Here is a 6,965-nt window from a genome sequence, read left to right on the forward strand (position 1 = left end):
TCTGGAACAGGTAAATCAGAGATGGTAAACAGGTTATGGGGTGGGGGTTGAAATATTCCATGTGATACTTAAGTGATGGATACCTGCCATGAGGCATTAGTCTAAACCCATGGATTTTTCCAACCCAACAAATCATAATATATTCAAATTTAGTTTATTGATTTTTTAGGATATGGGAGTGTCACAGGATGGAATAGAGAATGTGACAAAGAATCTAACTCATTTAGAAATGTATGAAAAAGACTCACTGTTGGGTGGTGGGGCAAAAGATATTTGACCTAATTAACTATGGAAAAGACTGGAATCTTGTAGAACAAAGGCAAATTGTGCCTTCCATAAATACTGGACTCTGTAAGTTCTTTCCCATGGTGGTAGGAGTTAACAATACTGAAACTACTATATCTGTAATCCAGAATGGAGTAAGCAGTGAATTCAATGGAGGATAAATGGTGGAAATCAGGTTTCTTACCGTTGGAGTGGGAGGTTACAGACAAGCAAAGGAAGGTTACGATACCCATGTAATAATGGATAGATTTTATTTCCTCAATTTTAAAAACTTTTGTGCATCAAAAGGTGCTATCCAGAAAGTGAAAACATAGCCTACAGAATGGAACAAAATATTTGTACATGATATATCTGACAAGAGCCTGTTCTTCAGAACACATCAAGAACTTTTACAAATTGTCAACAACAAGAAGACAACCTAATTGTTTGAATAGAAAAGGAGTTGAACATACTTTTCTCCAGAAAAGAAATGCAAATGGTCAGCAAGCACATAAAAAGATGTGCACAAGAAGAAAGGAAACCCACGAGGTGGAACTATGTCAGAGGAAAGCAAGAACCCATGGAAAGAGCTTTCAGTAGCCAAAGCAGGAGTGAACTGAACAACCAAATACTGTTCTGATGAATTGTAACCAAAAGCTTAGAATAATGATCTCGGTGGAGTGTCCACACTGTTAAAAATAAATGATTGTGTATATATATATACACTATATATATATATAGTGTATATATACATATAGTGTACATACATATAGTGTATATATACATATAGTGTATATATATATATACACTATATATATCTAGTGTATATATATATACACATATAGTGTATATATATATAGTGTATATATATACTATATATATACAGTGTATATATACATATAGTGTACATACATATAGTGTATATATACATATAGTGTATATATATATATATATATTGTGTGTGTGTGTGTGTGTGTGTGTGTGTGTGTGTGTTTTATGAGAACTGTTGAATGAACTGTGAGGAAGATCTCCAAATAGTTGATGTAGATACTCAGTCATTCATTAAGCGGGTGGGGCTATCTCCCCTGTCCTGAAGTGTGGGGGCTGCATAGTGACTTCATCTTAAAGGAGACACACAGTGCAGACTTAAGGAAAAAGTGACGTCACAGTGGGGAAAACCTTACAAACACTACCTAAGCCAGGAAGACAAAGTTAACATGAACAGTGATAAGTTGCTTTGATGTATGTTCCCGTGATATAAAGTCATGAGAAAGCACTTTGCCTCTGGGATCTGCTTCCTCAAAACCCATGACTCTATTCTAATCACAAGAAAAACAGCAAGTAGATCTCAGTGTGTGACAGTCTACAAAATACCTAACTGTCTCCTCCTGAACACTGTCTAGGTCACTGAGAGAAGGATAGTGTGAGAAAATGTCAAAGCCAAAGAGATCCGAAAGTGACATGATGACTCAATGCCATGTAATACCCTGGATGTGATCCTAGGGCAGAAAAACAGAGAATAAAATGAACCTGAATAAAATATGGGTTTTAGTTCATAGTAAGGTATCCATATTTGTTCATTGATTGTGACAGTTCTGTAGAAAACTAGAATGAGAGGTGAAATTAAAAGTTAAATAAGAACAAGCTACTGCATCAACCTGTAAATCTAGAATAAAAGGGTGATTTCCTCATAACACACAAACAAAATTAACCCTCAGATATGGAAAATACAAGCAGACCAATTAACCATCCTATGACCCTTTCTCCCCGATCATTTCCAAAGAAGATAAAATACTGAAGCATAAATTAATTAACACAATTTTTAATTTACCTACTCTTGGTCATTACTATAGAGAGTCTAATAATATTGGGGTCTGTTGAAAAACGTGTTTGCCACGTTGAAAAATTGTGCAATGAAGGATACATATGCCGGTATAATTATAAAATGGTGTATTCATAAATGTGCTAGTCTCCTTTGGAATGCTGACATATGGTGGTTCACAATCTCCTACTTCCTAAATTTCACTAGAAATTAAGGTTATAAAGGGTAAGAATTCTAATATATTTACATGAACTATTGGGAATAATAAGGGTGAAGTAAAAACTGTGTTCAAAATATGCAAAGAAAATAAATTGGTTTTTGGTAAGGAAAGGTAAACAAGGTATTATGGATGTGGTTTTGGTGAGGTGAAAGAAGGGGTTGTTTTTGCCCTAAAATAATTTAGAGGTTGTGTCATTGTTCCAGAATGCGTAAGAGGGAATTAGGGACAAAAGCCTGAATGGGAAAAGAAAGTTGTAACAGGTCTGTGGAAAAGAGAGAAACTTGTATGATCAAGCTGGCTAAGATTGAATAAACTTATTTATAAGGTTTGTTTGTTAGTTTGTTTTTAATAAGCCCAACAGTGTAGTGATGGAAAACTAGAATTTGCTTTATCTCTGTCAAAATGACAAAGTTTCTTGTATTATCAGTCTGTTTTAATGAGACTGGAAAAGATTTTTCTTTACCCTTTGAGTAATCTGCCTAGGAAACAACTATTTTGTGTCTTAACAAAGTAGTTTCCTGTACTTCCTGTTGTCTTTATCGTGTCTTTGGTTAGTCAAGAAAATCAAGACTTCTCTGTATTGAAAGAGTTATGGTTTTTGGTTTTTGTTCTTTTACAAACATATAACTTTTTCTTTGCCTTTGAAATATTTTATTGTCACTTTGGTTAAATAGATAAGAAGGATTGTTTCATAGTGATCTGTATTTCTATTTAATTAAATGTTCAAATATTTTGACATTTTGGACAACTTCCTGAATCAATTTCTAAATAAAGTTTTATTGACTTTGAACTGACTGAGATTTCCCAGAGGGCTCCTGGAAAATCTCAAAGGATTTGTTCTCACACCTTGTAAAAAGATAGATGTCAAACTAATTAGGTTTACTTGATATACTAAATTACACAGAAAGCACTGTCAAACAAGAAGTGGTGTTTATGAAGGAGGATGATGGAGGTGGAGGTGCACGTTACCTGGGAGGAAATTAAGAAGGAGCCAGAGAAGCCCATCAATAAAGAGAAGACATTCCCGCTGCTGCTGTGTGTCTTCACCACCAGTAACATCTCCCACCACGGAATGGACACGTTCTCCTGCAGAAATGTACAATCCAGTGAGCTACAGAGCTACACTTGTTTGAATCCAACCGTGAAAGAACTGACTAGTTTAGTAAAAGAAGTCTACCCAGGAGCTAGAAAGGGTACATAGATCAATTTTGTAATTGTTTTATGGAACTTAAAATATTCAGCTGTCAAATAAGGAGACTGGCAGCACCATGTCTAGGAGAAAGAAGACTGATGATTCTGTAACCCTGCAGTCTCAGCAGGTCCCTGTAGGAGATCACTTTGATATAACAATCTCCCCTCTAAATGGGGCACTTCCTCCTTCTGGCTATATGAAACCCTATTAAATTTTATTTACAATTTCTTGGGAAAAAAAGAAGCAATGTTTAATCTTCTTTAGTTTATATTTTTATGGATATATGCTATTAATATGTTTCCAAAATTGTATAAAGTTCCTAGAAATTTGTCAATGTCTTTGTTGTCCATGATATGTCCTGTTATAATGTAATTAGTCATAATTCCAGTTATTATCTTAAAATGTTATGTCACTGAAACAATCAAATTTCCTAGTCAGTTGCATTAAAGTGAACTCTCATCAGGTCTTTAATCCTGACCATCTTAAGCCTTTTGTCATTCATAGTTATCCTTTTACTCTGATGCTTTCTGAAAGCTTTTACAGTCAGTTACACACCAATGTGCTTCATCATCAACAAAAAAGGAAAGATTTCGTGGAGACGTTGATGTGTTCCTGAACTGCTGACCCCAAATCAAGCAAAGTAAGAGTGAAATTACATGTGACTGAATGAACTGATAAAGATGATTATAATTTTTCTAAACTTTTGTTTGAAACATGCTGGTTCTTTAATGACTTATCTTCCAGATTAAGAAACCATCTTGCCCTTTTTTTAACAAGCTATCTATAACTTGCAACAGTTTAATACATTAAGCCTTTGTAAATTAAAAAATATATATTTATCTTTTCTCTCTCCCTGATCCCTCTGGAATTTAACAACTCTTACTGAATACAGTTGACCCTTGAGTAACATGGGTTTGAACTGCATGGGTCCACTTATACGCAGATTTTTTTTCCCCTAGTAAATATTACAGTACCACACGACCTGGGGTTTGTTGAATCCAAAGGTTCAGAACTGCAGATATGTTTTCCTTTATTCATCCATCCATTTCCAAATATTTGTCAAGTGCTCACTAGAGATTGGCACTGAGCTTAGGCAGTGGAGATGCTGTAATGAAAAGAAGGAATGTGCTCATTGTCCTAAGGGAAAATGCATGGTGGGAAGCAGACATTAAACAAGTAATAACAGTAAGAACCATATACATCAAATGGGATAACTGCTATAATTGACTGACAGTTTCACACTAGCAAATAAAAAATAGACAAACAACAAGGACCTACTGTATAGCACAGGGAGCATAATGTATGTATAACTGAATCATTTTGCTGTACACCTGAAACACAACATTGTAAATCAACTAAACTTCAATTTTTTAAAGTGCAGGATGTTAAAAGGGCAGTCTTGAGTCACTCTTAGTGATTTAACCTCTTCGACATAACTCGTTGAATGGAAAGGAAGGAATCCAAGCCAGGTAGATCACTTAGAGTGTATGCTGGTCATTCTTCTTTTGCCTCTGCCCCATCTCTTATCTCCTTACCCTGCAATTCTGTTCCTTTTTTATCCTTCCCTGCCCTGCTCTGTGCCCAGGGGGCTGACCAGTATCAACTTACTGGGATTCCCTTGCCCTCTGGCTACCAGTGGGTCTGGAGTATGGAGCACAGAGGTCTAGATGTTACCTTGTTCTCTCTCTGCCTCATCACTGTGGATTTTACAGTGGATGGGTCTGTCTTTAACTACAGCTCTTTTGGGGAAACCTCATCCTCCAGTCTTTCCTCTTCTTGCTCCTTCTGACCTAGTGACGATAAAAACCTCCTCCTGTTGCTAGATCTTGGGTGCCTTAATCTCCATTACTGGTTCTTTAAATTTTTCCTCAATCACTCTCAAAACGTCCTTAATTAAATTCTGCTGAAAAATAACAGCCAAGTAAGCCTTCTGTTTTCTGTTGAGACTCTGATTGATACAGAGTGCTTCTCCATTAATTTGCAATTAGAAATAAGAGGATCAACTGTATTCTTCTTTTCATGGCAATGAAGTTATTTGCATAAATTCTATAACAATCTATTCTCCCTGTAACAGGACACAATTAGAAACATTGATTTATTACCAAGGCTTTGCCTGAAATGTCATATTTAGAAAGATGTAGATAGAACCAAACCATTTTCAGGAACTATGTTGATTTTGTGGGGTCAGTGCTTACAAAGTCCCTTGAAAATAACTGGTCTGGTACATGGCTTACAGGGTTCTCAGGCTTACCCTGGGAAGTGAGGAAGGAAGTTCACTTCCTGACAAACTCAGGAACCTTAGGCTATTTGGGGGACATTGAGAAGAGAGAAGTTCACCCAAATCGAGGTATTGCAGGGGAAATATGGTGGTGAGTCCATGGCTTGGCTTCCTAGCCTTGAGATGCTTTTAAAAATTGAATCTGATAAAAAGCCCAGAAATAAACCCAGGCACTGATGGTCAACTAATCTATGACAAAGGAGGCAAGAATATATAATGGAGAAAAGACAGTCTCTTCAATAAGTGGTGCTGGGAAAGCTGGACAGCTACATGGAAAAGAATGAAATCACAACATTCTCTCACACCATATACAAAAATAAACTCAAAATGGATTAAAGACCTAAATATAAGACTGGATACTATAAAACTCCTAGACAGAAACATAGGGAGAACACTTTTTGACATAAATCGCAGCAATATTTTTTTGAATCCACCTCCTAGAGTAATGGAAACAAAAGCAGAAAATAAACAAATAGGATCTAATAAAACTTAAAGGCTTTTGCACAGCAAAGGAAACCATAAACAAAACGAAAAACAAAATATGGAATAGGAAAAAATATTTGCAAATGATGCGACAAATGAGGGATTAGTTTCCAAAATATACAAACAGCTTAATATCAAAAAAACAAACAACTCAATCAGAAAATGCATGGGGGCTTCCCTGGTGGCACAGTGGTTAAGCATCCGTCTGCCAATGCAGGGGACACAGGTTCGAGCTCTGGTTCAGGAAGATCCCACATGCCGCAGAGCAACTAAGCCTGTGTGCCACAACTACTGAGCCTGCGCTCTGGAGCCCGCGAGCCACAACTACTGAAGCCCGCACGCCTAGAGCCAATGCTCCACAACAAGAGAAGCCACCGCAATGAGAAGCCCGCACACCGCAACGAAGAGTAGCCCCCACTCGCCACAATTAGAGAAAGTCCGTGCACAGCAACAAAGAACCAAAGCAGGCAAAAGTAAAATAAATAAAATAAATAAAATTTTAAAAAATGCGTGGGAGACCTAACTAGACATTTCTCCAAAGAAGACATAGAGATGGCCAACAGGCACATAAAAACATCACTAATTATTAGAGAAATGCAAATCAAAACTACAATGAGGTATCACGTCACACCAGTCAGAATGGCCATCATCAAAAAGTCTACAAATCATAAATTCTGGGGAGGGTGTGGAGAAAAGAGAACCCTCC

General features: G+C 36.7%; 1 pseudogene; it reads left to right on the forward strand.

Moving 5' to 3' along the window:
- Window positions 1–3,249: 3,249 nt before the first annotated feature.
- Window positions 3,250–3,709, forward strand: LOC133096936 (histone deacetylase complex subunit SAP18-like; annotated as a pseudogene).
- Window positions 3,710–6,965: the final 3,256 nt, after the last annotated feature.

Source organism: Eubalaena glacialis, chromosome 1, assembly GCF_028564815.1.
Source record: "Eubalaena glacialis isolate mEubGla1 chromosome 1, mEubGla1.1.hap2.+ XY, whole genome shotgun sequence".
Lineage (NCBI taxonomy): Eukaryota > Metazoa > Chordata > Mammalia > Artiodactyla > Balaenidae > Eubalaena > Eubalaena glacialis.